The 14,915-nt window shown below is 35.5% G+C and overlaps 1 long non-coding RNA gene across 1 annotated transcript; it reads left to right on the top strand.

The window, feature by feature from the left end:
• The first annotated feature begins 12,634 nt into the window (after positions 1–12,634).
• LOC128501807 (uncharacterized) lies at positions 12,635–13,209 on the top strand. The gene is made up of 3 exons (XR_008355061.1): positions 12,635–12,688; positions 12,834–13,042; positions 13,172–13,209. It is a non-coding gene; the product is annotated as an uncharacterized LOC128501807 (long non-coding RNA).
• The last annotated feature ends 1,706 nt before the right edge of the window (positions 13,210–14,915 follow it).

The following is a 14,915-nucleotide window of genomic DNA, read 5'->3' as shown; positions in this document are numbered from 1 at the left end:
TAACAACTGTTTCTAAACAGCAAAAAAACTAAATTCCACGTGTGCAATAAATAAAATTAAAATGTCAGCAGCTGCCAGCGACGCTCCTCCTCAAAGTGTTTACAAAGACGAACGATTAACCATGAAGCGCGTATGCACAGGGAGAAAATAAAATACAATAATAGTGCAATATGTAAACACTGAAAATAAATTTTATATGGTGTCTAATCTCTCAACGCGTTTCGCCGATGTTTCGTCCTTTAGGAGAAAATTCAAGAAAACAAGGAAAATTGCAATTTTTTAGACTATCCCTGTGCACCATTTCCGGTTCATTTGTTTTTACAGATTTTAGAAGCTATTAAATAGAACATTCCACTGAATCCTTTGATGAGCCTGTTTTATCCAGCCCGCTTGTGAGTGGAATAGGCACCATATTAAATTTCTTTTCAGTGTTTACATATTGCACTATTATTGTATTTTATTTTCTCCCTATGTATATGCGCTCCATGGTTTATCGTTTAACAACTGTTTCTAGCCAGAGATTTCTGCCCCGGGCAGACCGGGACAAGAGAGGCAGGTCAAGGAGGGCAACAGTCCTCCTGCCACAAGACCAGCCTCTTGGCTGATCCCATTGTCTGCTGTGCAGCCACTCAATGTGGAGATCTCCCTACTGGTCCATATCCAATATGGAGGACGGTGCAGAGTCAGCATGCATTACAAGGTGCTGTATGCCTTGAAGACACGGTGCTCCAGGAAATAATGTCTGCAGAGAGGACGGTGGCAACATTGGGCCAAAGGCCAGGGCAGCTCCAACATAAATATGTTGCAGAAACCATTAATTTGTGAGAGTAAACCCAATGACCAGATGTACTCAGATGTATTTCTTAGGACAGACTCCTCTGGAGCTCTCCCTTTTCTGTCCTGTATATGAGATAGATGGGGAATGGCTCACCTTAGGAGGTTGGGTTGCTCAAATCTAGGGGTTGGACAAGCATCTAATGGAGTTGGATGAGGCTAAACACTGCTACCCCCATCCAGTTAACGGGGGGCTTGGTGTTCAGTCTAACCCATTATACACACCTGTTAAACACATTGAAACACTAATTTAATTATAAATGGATCAAAATGGATCAATTTCCCCCTGAATTTCTCCTTGAATCGGCCATTCCACCCATTGAATGGGATTTCGATTGTTCCCACGATCAGCCCCTGTGCGGCTCAATGATGGAAGGCAGGCGGAACATAATAGAATAAAATAGAGCTGCCGCTTCCCCACAATGAGCCTCCCAGTGTTTTTTTCTGTCCGGTCTGGCCTGAAGAACTTAAAAGATTTTTGCGCGAGGGGGCAGAAGCAGAGATTTACCTAGGGACCATCATTATTTTGAAAAAGAAAACATATAGCACCTGAAAACAAACCAACCTAAAAACCAAATGTTTATTTCAATATCTGCTAATATTGGTAATCATGTTATACCCACAGAACTGTTTTCCTAAATGAAGAATTTTTTTTGCTATCAGGTGGTTCTAATAAGTAATGTTTGTTTTTTTTTTGTTTATTTTAGTTTTTGCTTCTGGATTTGTTCGGGCCTGTTGGGGTGGCTGACCTGACTGTTCAGTCAGCGCTAAACAGCCCATTACGTACCACGCAGATACTGGTTCTTCTGGAAAAGACCGAGTACAGCGACATTGTGGAATACCTGATCCAGTTTAATATCGCCATCCAACAGGTAACATGTACATTCTACAGCTGGAATACTACACTAGACCTGAAAGGCTATTGATAAAGGTGTTAACTTTCCAGCAGTGATGGTAATAATGTTGGGGGGGTGGATTAAGGATGCATGGGGAAGGTGTAATTTTACCCCGGAGATAAAGGAAGACTGAGGACAAAATACAATAATCAATTACGGGCAGAAAATATACCCCCTCTTATAAGCTGACAAATTCTTTTTAACCCGCATATGTGTTCATGTAATATGGTTTTGGTGATACGCTGTTACTATAATGGCGTTTATTGTTGTTATTTCACGATTGTGTTTGTTGTAGGCGAACCTGACCGTTCTCCCAAATGACATCGTCCGGGACTCTCTGTTAGCGCTATTTCTAGGAAGACTGAAACCCCACTTTGCCCACTTTCCACCAGAGTTGTGGGGAGAATGGTTTGAAAATTATCTGCCTTTGTTCCTTCCTGGCATTAACAAAACCCAGCTTTCATGGCTGGTAGCCAACATATCCTGCTCCTCCTACCAGTCCGTGTACGTATCTCACAATACCATCTAGGAAGCAGAGTAACTTCGTTTAAGGTAAACGATGACATCATATTAACACATCCTGTCCTCTTTCAGACTAAAAGGGTTTAACCAGGCTTACGTGAACATGCAACCCGCCACCAAAGTCAATGTATACAATATCTATATTAAGCCATTCTTAAAGAAGAAAGCTCTTGAAGCAGGTAAGATGGTGATACATCCAAGAGGGCGACACATTCTACAGTTCTCTAAAACATGAGCCGATCAGTAAGTTCTTTGGCTTTGTATTACAGGAGTATGTCATTTCACCAGTCACATGCAATGGACAAAGGACAACTTGGGAAGCTTTATAAACCAAGCAACAATCCAGGATCTGATTGAATTTAATGTGAATTTTAGCAAGGTATCTGTTTAGCTGTAAATGTTATTCCTCTTCCACATGATAATTCTGTATAGTGTATGCTAGATGGCTTTTGGGGCTCTAATTAGAGCCCCCAGTTCCTTAGGTAGTCATTGCCAGGCCTGGACTAGCCATCTGACACACCTGGCAAATGCCTGGCGTGCCAGTGGCTGATAGAGCCCCATACTTACAGCCGCCAGCCGGAGACACACAGCCAGACACGGCGAGACTATCAGTGTCTCCCCAACATTATGTTTTAGAACATAGGCACAGCCCTCTAGTCATCCAGGAAATGTCAAATGCTCCATGATTAAAGAAATAAAGGGTTAACTATGATAATATTTACTGAAACATAATAATTGCTAAAACATTAAATGCAGATGATTATACTATAAAACAGGTAGTTTTTTTTCGTTTGGCATGGAAATGATCATTAATGGGAAAATGTTGGAGAAATCTATGACTAATTTCCCCCAATCGCATTCATCATTTAATTTTGTTGAATTTGGCTCTGATATTACAGAGATTCTCTGTAATTGGTTTCAATGGGGAAAAAAATAAAATACCAATTTTATTTACAGGTGAAAAGAAATATCACTCTTACAACCCAAGAATTAGCAGATTTCACCTTGATTTCCGACAGCCTGTGCGACGAAGCATTGAGTGGCATTGTGTTCAGCAAGGTCAGACTCCTAGAGTCTTACAAGGACATCAATCGGTATCTAGAATCCATTCGTAAGGATGTAAGACCGGTAAGATATATAACAGTTCTCTGCTATAAAGTCCCAACTATTTCTGACATTATAGATACATTTATTGGGCTCTTTGTAGCAACCCTTATATGAAGTACATCAAACCAATGTAATAACTGGCCAGGCATTGCTTCGAGACCAGCTTTGTGATGTGATGCTCCACCAAGTTGCACATCATTTATGACCATGGATTAACCACTCCTCGTCTATACTCCTGATAAAAACGAATTATTTTTAATTAAGGCAGTCTTTATCCTTAGATGTCTTATGAAAATCTGGCCTTGACCGTTTATTTGTCTCTTCTAGATTCCATACTTGACCTCAAACATTTCATGGTGTGATGATCAAAAGGCTCTAGATCAGCTCAGTGTGCAAACACAGCAAGACCTTCTCAGCAGTGTTTTATTCCTCCTGAACGAAGAATGGAGTCTGAACAACATGCCAGAGTGGATACAGATATTCAGAGCCCTACTTGAGGACTTCACTGTTGCCCTTAATGAAACTCATATTTCAGCTTTACCCCGTAACATATCATGTGAAAGCTACCAAGCAGTGTAAGTAGATCAAGGTCTCCATTCAACCTGCCATAGGTTCCAACTTCTATCCTAGACATCTAAAGCTTGGGTCCAATTGGTCTCATTTTGGAACATAAAAAAATATGTGTATGAATTATTTACAACATTGTATAAATTAGTTTTCAGAAAAACTGTGAACTCAACAACAAAACATTCAAAAATGAGTTGATTCAAGGCCTCCAGTTGTCTTTAAAGGACATTATGATCATTAAGGTCTGAAGAACTTGACTAATTGAGATATCGGTCCATGAAAGCTGTGTACATTAGACATTTGCAGTCATAGATCACATATCAGGTGATCTCATGTAATCTTGGGGTGCAATTTTTTTAAGAAAAAGATTTAAACTAAAACCTTTTGTAAACATTGCCACATCTTACGCTCTCTTCGTTCAAACAGAATGGAATCGTTGGACCGTGTCTACCTCGAGCTCAGTGATTCCGAAGCGGAATCTGCTTATGTCTATGGAAAGATGTTCCTTACAGAACAGCTCGGGTCCACAGGTAAAATAATAACAATGATTGGCCATATCTGTCTATTTTATTAAATAGAAATTAAGAGCATAGACAATCTAGATTTAAAATACCGTGGTCCACCACTAGCAGTTGTAGCTTTTGTGTAGGAGTCCAAAAAAACACCATGACGATATTTCCTTTTGCCCCTTAGGATCTGCCTGCACATTCAATACAAATAACACTGAAGAATGGATTACAATCAATTTTGGTGGCTTTATAACCAAAGCCAACATCTCCGATCTCCTAATTTTATATCCAAACCTCAATATAGTAAGTACGGTAGCCAGCACTGAAAAGTGAGATCACCCTTATCTTATCCTCACTCGTGGTCATGAAATAACTTTCCCTTCTTTTTCCAGACTGATCTTTTCGGCATGCTAACACCGGAAGAAATGGCGGGGGTGCTAATTAAAGAAGACGTCCTTAATAATTATTTCCTTATAACAAAGATTTTAAGCCTTGTTGAGCCGCGTGACATAACAGAATATGTCAATGCCATTACGCTGAAAGCAACAGAGGTACATTCATAAAAAAATCACAATCCTTTTATATATTGTTTTATTGTTTTGCTGTTTTTAACATAATTTAAGCCCTTCAAACTTCCCTTTTGAAACGCCCAAAACTCTTGGACATTGTGCTGTTGGATTCGATGTTAATACCTATTTGTTGTGCTCTATAGGCAAATCTTTCAGAAGTAACAATAACAGCCATGAAGGAGACTTTGTTGGCTGTAACGCTACAAAAACTCAGTGCAACCTTCTCTTCTTATCAAGCGCAAAACTGGACAGTCTTGTTTGAGAGATATTTAGTCCTCTTGCTTCCTAACTTCAACTCAACGCTCCTAGAACTCCTTCCAGTCAACGTCAACTGTTTGTCGTTCCAGGAAATGTAAGAGTCATTAAATATATATTGTAAATGATGAGATTCTGCCATTTTGTAATCTATTTATGATGGTTTTTTTTTTTTATTAAACAGAGTGAAAGGATTTAACAACATTTACCCACTGTTGCCAAAAGTAACCAAGGAAGACATCTACAAGTACTTCATCAAGAGATATATGAGTGGACAGATGGCAGGTATGTTCCAACAGGACTAACATTTAGAAGACATAGAAATGTAAAGATTACATTTGATTTCATAAAGTAAAATAAATCATTATCTATTTAATGTTAGTTTTTTTCCCTAATAAAAACTGCTTTGTTTTATACACAGATATTGTTTGCGACACAAAAGATTTCAGAACTTGGATCAATCTTAACTTTGGAAACTTTATCACGCAATCATCATCTGGAGAGCTTGCGCTCTTCAATAAAAACCTCACAAAGGTGAGAATTGTGGATCAAGTGATTTCAATCCAAATTAATGTCAAAAAAAAAAAAAAGGAATATTCCTCTGTTTCAGGAATATATCTCACCAACTGTGGTTTCTTTCTTTTCAGATGGAGAATCCAAGTGGACTTTCCGCAGCTGAATTGGCCGATTTTACATTTGTTGCCGATTCGCTTGGAAATACGACATTGTCTTTAATTCTTCTCAATCAAATCAAGGAATTTCAGAACTATGAAATCCTCCTGGAATATCTTATTAACATCAAAAGCTCAATTTGCCAAGTATGTAATGAACACAATAGACCAATGATCTCTCGCCCACCATAAGATCATAAATATAGTGTCACGTGTCCATATTCCCAAAGGCATTTACAATATTAATTTAAAAGACTCATCAATTGAATATGTAAATTAAAAATGTGATATTTTTGATAAAACATACTGACTCTTTCCTATTTTTTTTTCTTTATTAAGACCACAGACCCATCTTCAAACGTGTCCTCATGCGATCAACTCAAACCACTTACTACACTGAGCGTCAACACTCAGCAGGAGCTTCTTACCAATACGTTCATCGTTCTCAATCAAGAATGGAGTTTACTCAACGTATCCGAGTGGCTACAAGTTTTCGACATTCTACTTGTCAACTTCTTTCAAGTACTTAATGAAAGACACATGTCTCAGCTGCCACTGACTGTCTCTTGTGACCATTACCAAGCGATGTGAGTATAATATTGCAGAATCCATTGAAAAGCATAGGCTATTTCGATGTTTATTCATTCATTTTTTTTCGACACAACAATTATTCTAAACCATAATTGTCCACCCTATGTAAATTCTTTGCATACTCCAGAAATGATCAATGTAACAGTGAACCCTAGTAAAAGTAATTATTGCAATGTTTGGTCGATAATGCCCCATTGGGAATGTGTGAAAATGTAACTGTTTCTTTTAAAACTAATAACGTAACGGGACAATCTACTGACCCAATCAGCCAGATCAAATACTCAACTCTTCTTATTCTAATTATGTATCCACGTTATGCTGATAAACCCATATTTTTAATTCATAGAATTATGAAGCTCAGTGATATCTACTCCAAACTTACTTACAATGAAACCACCGCTATTTACCTCTACATCAAAGTATACCTGACTCAACAAAATAATATCACAGGTAACTTTAAAATATATATTTTTTTATTTTAATATTAAAGGAAAAACACAAATTGTGCTATTGCTAACCATAAATTGCTCATTTCCCTGCTGTTTGAGAATGTGAGAAATTGTAGATATTTTTTATATAGATGTGAAAATCTTTATTAAATTATATTTAATAAATCTGTATTAAATTATATGTTTTATAATCTTGCAATTTAGTGTGCGTCTTAAATATCTTCCTACCTGTGGTTTGGCATTTTTTTTACAGCAGATGTTTTATAATTGTATAAAATATTTTCACAAAACCTCGGTAACGCCTTTTTAGCTTAATCCTTGTTTATTTAAAATAAAAATACAAATAGGACTAGAGTATTAGGGGAAAATGTAAAGGGACAATCTGGCCATCATGTAGTGTAATGTATGTAATAGAGAGTAGCCCCATTCATTTTAATTGCATGTATAGCATTTTCAATAAAATGTTATTATTAATAAAGTCTCTTTATTACAAAAAATACTTGTTTATAAAGTCTCATATATTTTACCATTTAGGATCCGCATGTGCAGATAACATTAACGCTACCAAAGAGTGGATTCGTTTAAATCTGGGTTCATTTTCTACGAGTGCTACCATCTCTGAACTCGTAGAGCTCTATCCGAGCCTTGATGTAGTAAGTACGCAATGAGAATTTGTTTCTTATCAAGCCAGACTTATATCATGTTCAATAATGAAGCTGTCCCTTTGCCACCAGGGTGTCCTTCTACATGTTTTAACTCCCAGAGATGCAGCCGTGCTCATAATGAAACCAGATGTCCTTTCCAACAGCACTTTGCTAGAATACATACTGAGCTACCTGAATGTTCAGGAGATATCCCTGTATGTTACTGCTATAATGAAAGTCGCCTCCGAGGTACCGTTACGTTTTTATTCAATATTTTGTAATTATCTGCCAAACAGGAAAAGACGCGATGTGATCATTACTGTGTTGACATATGATATTTGTGTTTATCTTTTTTTATCTTGCAAAATATAGGAGATTATTGGTCATACTTTTAGGCAAAATACTAATCTGTGCCAATAAAGCATATTTTGAATTTTCCTATTGTATTAGGCAAATATATCAATATCTCAAATTAATAACGTGAAGGAGACGTTGTTGGAGTCCATCCTCGTCAAAATTAATGCCAACGTTTCTGAGTATGAAACTGAAGACTGGAGAATATTGTTCCAACAGTATTTAGTTCTGTTGCTTCCAGCTTTCAACCGTCCTCTACTTCATCTACTACCGACTAATATAACGTGTTCAGCATACCAGGAAATGTAAGTACAAAGGGATGATGGGAGGCTGTATTTTAAAGGTATCAGAAACATGACTTCATAGAGTCATAAAAAAGATCCACTCAAAAATGGCGGCTATGGACCAAGCTCATACAAACATGGCCCTCTTTGTTTCTTCAGAGTAAAAGGGTTCAGCCTGTCATATGAATCGCTTTCAAATCAAACCAGAGATGTCATCTATCAGGACTACATCAAGAGGTACCTGGATGAACAGTCACAATCAAAAGGTGTGTGTCCTACATCACTACAAACCGAGCTGTACCCAGATAACGTTAGTTACTGGTAAAGAGTGTTTGCGTGTGTGATTTCAGGTGTTGCTTGTGATGCCGACAACTTAAGAACATGGTTAGAGGTGAACATCGGGAGATTCCTTCAACAGACATCCATCCAAGATCTCATTCAGTTCAACAATAATTTTGGGAAGGTGAGGTTCTGTCTTAGAATGACTTAAACACGATGAAGCTTTGTGTGTTGGCTTTTCAAATCTCGGTGTCAATGCAGCCCACATGGAGAACCCAGACTTAATATCCCGTACGGGCCACAGTAACTCATTTCTGAATGTGGATCCTGTCAGTTAACGACTATGGGTGGCATTCGTAAATTGCCAAAACAGAATCATTTTTTTACAAAAATCTAATTTAAGGGGTTAGGTTGTATGCTGCTATTAAATTAACAGAAATCTTAAAAGTTTAGGAGTAATTTCTTCCATAAACTGATTTCCATTCTGTGACCTTTAGGTGGAAAACCCAGCTCTTCTCACTTCAACAGAACTGGCTGACGTTACATTCTTGGCAGAGTTTTTACAAAACACAACTTTGATCAGTGCTCTACTGAATCGGATCAGAGACTTTGAAGATTGTACAACACTCTTGGGCTACCTTTTCAGAATCCAAGACACGATTTGTCAAGTAAGAACAAGTTGTTGGCTATAATAACAAATCATTCACATGATTTAGATGTAAAGATTAAAAGGCACCCTTAACATTACTGATTAATTCTTAGTATGTAGTTTCTTGAATATGTATTCAGAATATTGTAAAAATCCAAAATAAAAAATCTCAGCAAGGGACAGAGAAGGAAAAAGACACAAAAGTTGTATTGGTTAAAAATCAAGGATTTTTAAAAGGAATATAACTTATTTATTTTATTTTACAAAACATATTTTTTTCTTTTATATTAATTAGTCATTCAGGGAACATCATGAGTTGTGGCTCATCTAATCCAGAATTTCATTTCCATGAGAATAGTATCATTGGACAAAAAAAAGAAACATTTCAATTAGTAGAAATGAGAGAGGGTAAAGAGAGATTTGAAAAAAAAAAAAAATCTGTTTTTATATTATATTTTTATATTAAGGTTTTTCATGTGTTTGCATATTTAGGTTTTTGCTTCACTTTAAATTAATTCATGTTTTGAAATCCATGTTTTTAGAGCCCACAGTCTAATCCTAGTGAACCTTCGTGCAATGAGCCTCAAGAAATGGTTTGGTTTAGTGTCAAGACTCAAGAAACGCTTGTCAGCAATATCTTTGCTTTACTGGCCAAGCAGTGGACGTGTATCGATGGGTCGACATGGCTGCAAATACTCAACATTATCCTTCATAAGTTCTCAGTCCTTCCCAACCAATCACAGATTTCCCAACTACCATTAAATGTATCTTGTCAAGACTATCAAGCCATGTAAGTAATGACACTTGTGTTTCAAACATTATTTATAAGCGTCTTTACATTTATTTTATATCGTATCCATTGTATCGTCAACAGAATCCAAGAGCTGAACAGTACATATGACAGATTTGACAGCTTGGAAAGAGAATCAATTTTTATGTACTGCAAGTCGTTCCTGACACTTCAGTATAAGTTAACAGGTATGGGCAGGGATGGAATAATTAATTACTGTGGAAAATTATTATAATAATTAATATTATATTATAATGTAAACAATATTATTATTATTATTATATATTATTATTATTATTATATATTATTATTATTATTATTATTATATATATTATTATTATTATTATTAATTATTATTATGATATAGATTATTATATATTATTATTATTATATAGATTATTATTATTAATAATTATTATTATTATTATGATATAGATTATGATATATTATTATTATTATTATATATTATTATTATTATTATATATTATTATTATTATATATATTATTATTATTATTATTAATTATTATTATGATATAGATTATTATATATTATTATTATTATTATGATATAGATTATTATATATTATTATTATTATTATATATTATTATTATTAGGATATAGATTATTATATATTATTATTATTATTATTATTATTATTATATTGTAAATGGCTTTAGAGAAAAATAAGTTGAACATAAACAGCACAGGATTGCACTAGCATTAATGTGAATCCTTTTCCACCTCCAGCCCCCTTGAAAAATGGTTTATACAACACATCCCTTCAGTTTTTTTTATATATATATTATATATTTTTATATCTTATTTCTCATGTTGTATCCTTTTGTACACTTTAACAACCAGGCTCACCGTGTACAGCAGACATCAGGGACAGCAAAGAGTGGCTACGAAAAAACTGGGGCTCATTCTACACAAGTGGCACAGTATCTGATCTCATCCAAATAAACCCAGGTTTTGACATAGTAAGGAACGACTCAAACAAATTCATTATTGGTGCTGTCAATAAAGAAATCCAAAAAATAGAACAAATAATTACCAATATAAATATAAATATAAATTAATTGAGCAGATTATTTTACCCAATTTGTGCTTACATTTCTTAACAAAACCTTTGATATCTCCACTGGCGATTTATTCTACTTACCAATCTGATCTAATGTTAAATTTAACATTTATTATTATTATTTTTATTGCTATTTTTAATGTAAACGGATGTATTTTACCTGCTGTAATCATAGTATATATTTGTATTTGTTAGGAGATAGTACTGGAATTACTGATACCGAGCGACATTACTTTACTCTTAACATATCCAAAAGTCTTGTTAAATCAAACATTGCTAAGAAGTATTTTTGGCCAAGTTGAAAAAGAGAATATCACAGAGTATGTGGAAATAATCACAGAAACGGCTGAAAAGGTATGTGAATATGTACATTTAAAACAGAATTCCTTAATTTTATTATAAATTAAATGTTCTTGTTGTTTATGCATTCATATACTGTATATATATATATATATATATATATATAACAATACACAAAAAAGCCGCCGTAGACCAACATATCAAGACACGTAACAAGAAACTAGAGTCCTGCGTGAGATTCACCTGAAATTTCAGGAAAAAAACACTTTATTCATGTAATGTGAATTATTGCATTATATAGGCTTCTTGTTTGCCAACTTTCGAAAAAGATTGAAGGATTTCTACTTTCTCTTTAGGGCAATATATCATTGGATAATTTAACAAAAATGAAAGAGACCCTATTGACTGTCACACTTGAAAAACTCAGTCCCGCCTTTGCGTCTTACCAAACACAAGACTGGAAAATCGTATTCCAAACCGAATTGGTGGTTTTGCTTCCTTACTTTAACGTAAATCATCTTCAGCTTCTGTCAACCGACATCACCTGTTCCTCCTACCAGGAAATGTAAGTTTTAACTCCTTTTGACAGAAGGGACTTTTTCATGGAACACTCTCAACAATTCCTTTATCCAACAAAAGAGTCTTTAAAGACACTAAAAACATTGTAATATTGGATCTAATGATGTTTTCCTTATGTGTTCTTTTTAAACAGTGTGAAAGGGTTTACCTTGGTTTATAAAAGGCTTCCAGCAGACACAAAACAGAATATCTTCAATCATTTTATTAAGATATACTTAATAGAGGAGGCATCTTCTAAAGGTAAATCTTACGGAAAAAAGCAAAATAAGAAGAAGCTTGGTAAAGAACAATTTAAAAATGTGTGTTCTAACATTTCCACATCAATCAAATGTACTTTCTCTCTCTTCTTTTATCAAATCTCTTAGGTTCAGCTTGTGTTTCTGGTACAAACAGCGAAAACGAGTGGATAAAGCTGAATTTGGATGAATTTTATATCTTTGTCACCTTCACTGAACTCATGTCCTTTTATCCAGGATTTGTTGTTGTAAGTCCTTCAAAGCTGCTACTCTTTCCTGATTTTGCATTACGAAGAAATTAATTAAGATGCTTAATACTTCAGCCGCAATGTAGTGTTTAAAAGTTATGGTAATGTTTTCTCTCTATCGTTCAGAGCGATCTTCAACCAAATGTCACAGCTTCCATTGTCATTAAAGAAGATGTACTCCAGAACTCAACATTGCTGTCGTCAATTTTAAGTGGCATAGACCCACAACATATTACTGAGTATGTCAAGGCCATCACCTCTGCTTCAAAAGAGGTAAAAGACGGATGACCTAGCACACAAAGGACATATTCAATTTGTTAGCAACATTCAAAGTTTGTGTATCACTTTCAATGAGCAGAAAGTCAGGGCTGTTTTTACTACCACTAAATGACTAAAGGATGTCTTCTTCTTTCTCTAGGCCAATATACCTGTAGATAATTTAGCAACAATGAATGCGATCTTATTGGACGTCACTCTTGAGAAACTCAGTTCCACATTTGGTTCTTATCAAACGCAAAATTGGACAAATTTGTTTCAATATGAATTGGTGGTCTTGATTCCATACTTCCAAACAGCTCATCTTAAACTTCTACCCATTGACATCAGCTGTTCCTCATACCAGGCAATGTAAGTCTTACAGTATAAGTGACTTTTCAGATACAACGCTGGCGATACAACAAAATACGTCAAACTGATATCAAGCTAGTGATATTGGAATGCCTACCAATAATTTTCTTACATGTTTTTTTTCAACAGCGTCAAAGGATTTAGTTTGGTTTACAAATCACTTTCAGAAAACACCAAAGAAGATATCTTCAATTATTTCATAAAGAGATACTTTAACAACCAGGCATCTTCTCAAGGTAGGCCTTGCGACGAGTAACGCAGAGGCAGAAATGTTCGGCAAAGGACACTTTGGTATCCATAGGTTCTATTGAAGAATATTCCCATCGATCTGATATATTGCTCTTTCCTTCATGTTCATTAGGCTCAGCTTGTGTTCCTGGTACAACCAGCAATAACGAGTGGATAACGCTGAACTTTGCTGAATTTTATGTCTTTGCCACCCTCAGTGAACTGAAGTCCTTCAATCCGGAATTTGATCTCGTAAGTGTAATCATCACTACCAATTCCTGACTCTGTATTAGGATGAAATCGTCTCAAATGGTTCATAGTTAATCCAGTTGCAAACCAAAATACTTTCTTTCTTTCATTTAGAGCGGTCTGTCACCAAATGTTGCAGCTTCCATGCTCATAAAGGAAAATCTCCTCCTGAACACAACTTTCCTGATATCATTCTTACGTGGCATAGATCCGGAAAATGTTACTGAATATGTTAAAGCCATCACTTCTTCTGCAAAAGAGGTAAAAGTCAAATGAGTGCTTCATCTAATATTGTATTGGACAATTTCATTTGATCGTTCTGTGAGTGTATCACATTCAAAGAGGAGAAAGTCAGGGCAGTTTTCTCTTCTTTCTCTTTAGGCCAATTTGTCTGTGGATAATTTAGCAACAATAAATACAATCCTATTGAATTTCACTCTTGAGACGCTCGATTCCACATTTGCTTCTTATCAAACAAAAGACTGGACATACTTGTTCCAATATGAATTGGTGGTCTTGCTTCCGTTCTTCAACACCATTCAACTTCAACGTCTACCAATCAACATCAGCTGCTCCTCATATCAGGAAATGTAAGTGTTACTGTAAAAGTGATTGTTGAGATCGATATGACCTAAAAATGCCGCATTACCAATAGTGATCTCACATAAAATATGGCAAACTCATACTGATATGAAGTTTGTACTATTGGAATACCTGCCAATGATTTCTTTATTCATCAACAGTGTCAAAGGGTTTAGTTTAGTTTATGGATCACTTTCAGAGGACACCAAAGAAGATATCTTCGATGAGTTTATAAAGAGATACTTAGATAAGCAGCTATCTTCTCAAGGTAAGCCTTCTGGCAAAAAATCCCAAGCAAAGGACATCAATTTGGTCTCCTTGGTCATTATTAAAATTTATTTTTGCTTTTTTCTTCAAATTCATTAGGCTCAGCTTGTGTTCCTGGTACAATCAGCAATAACAACTGGATAACGCTGAACTTTGCTGAATTTTATGTCTTTGCCACCCTCAGTGAACTGAATGTCTTTAATCCGGAATTTGATCTCGTAAGTGTCATCATCAGTACTTCTTGTCACCTCTGTATTGAAATGAGATCCGTTCAGATGCTTCTTATTTAATCCGAAAATCATAGCAGCGTTTTTTTCTCTCACGTAGAGCGGTCTGTCGCCAAATGTCACAGCATCCATGCTCATAAAGGAAAACCTTCTCCAGAACACAACTTTCCTGACATCATTCTTACGTGGCATAGATCCAGAAGATATTACTGAATATGTCACAGCCATCGCTTCTAAGGCAATACAGGTAAAGAACACACGAGTGCTTCATCTAGGATGTGTTGGACAATTTCATTTGTTTAACATTGTGCTGTTGGTGA

This window comes from Spea bombifrons, chromosome 7 (genome assembly GCF_027358695.1).
Source record: "Spea bombifrons isolate aSpeBom1 chromosome 7, aSpeBom1.2.pri, whole genome shotgun sequence".
Taxonomy (NCBI): Eukaryota; Metazoa; Chordata; class Amphibia; order Anura; family Pelobatidae; genus Spea; species Spea bombifrons.
Note: the sequence above shows the minus strand (reverse complement) of the source record. Positions and strands in the feature narration are given on the sequence as shown.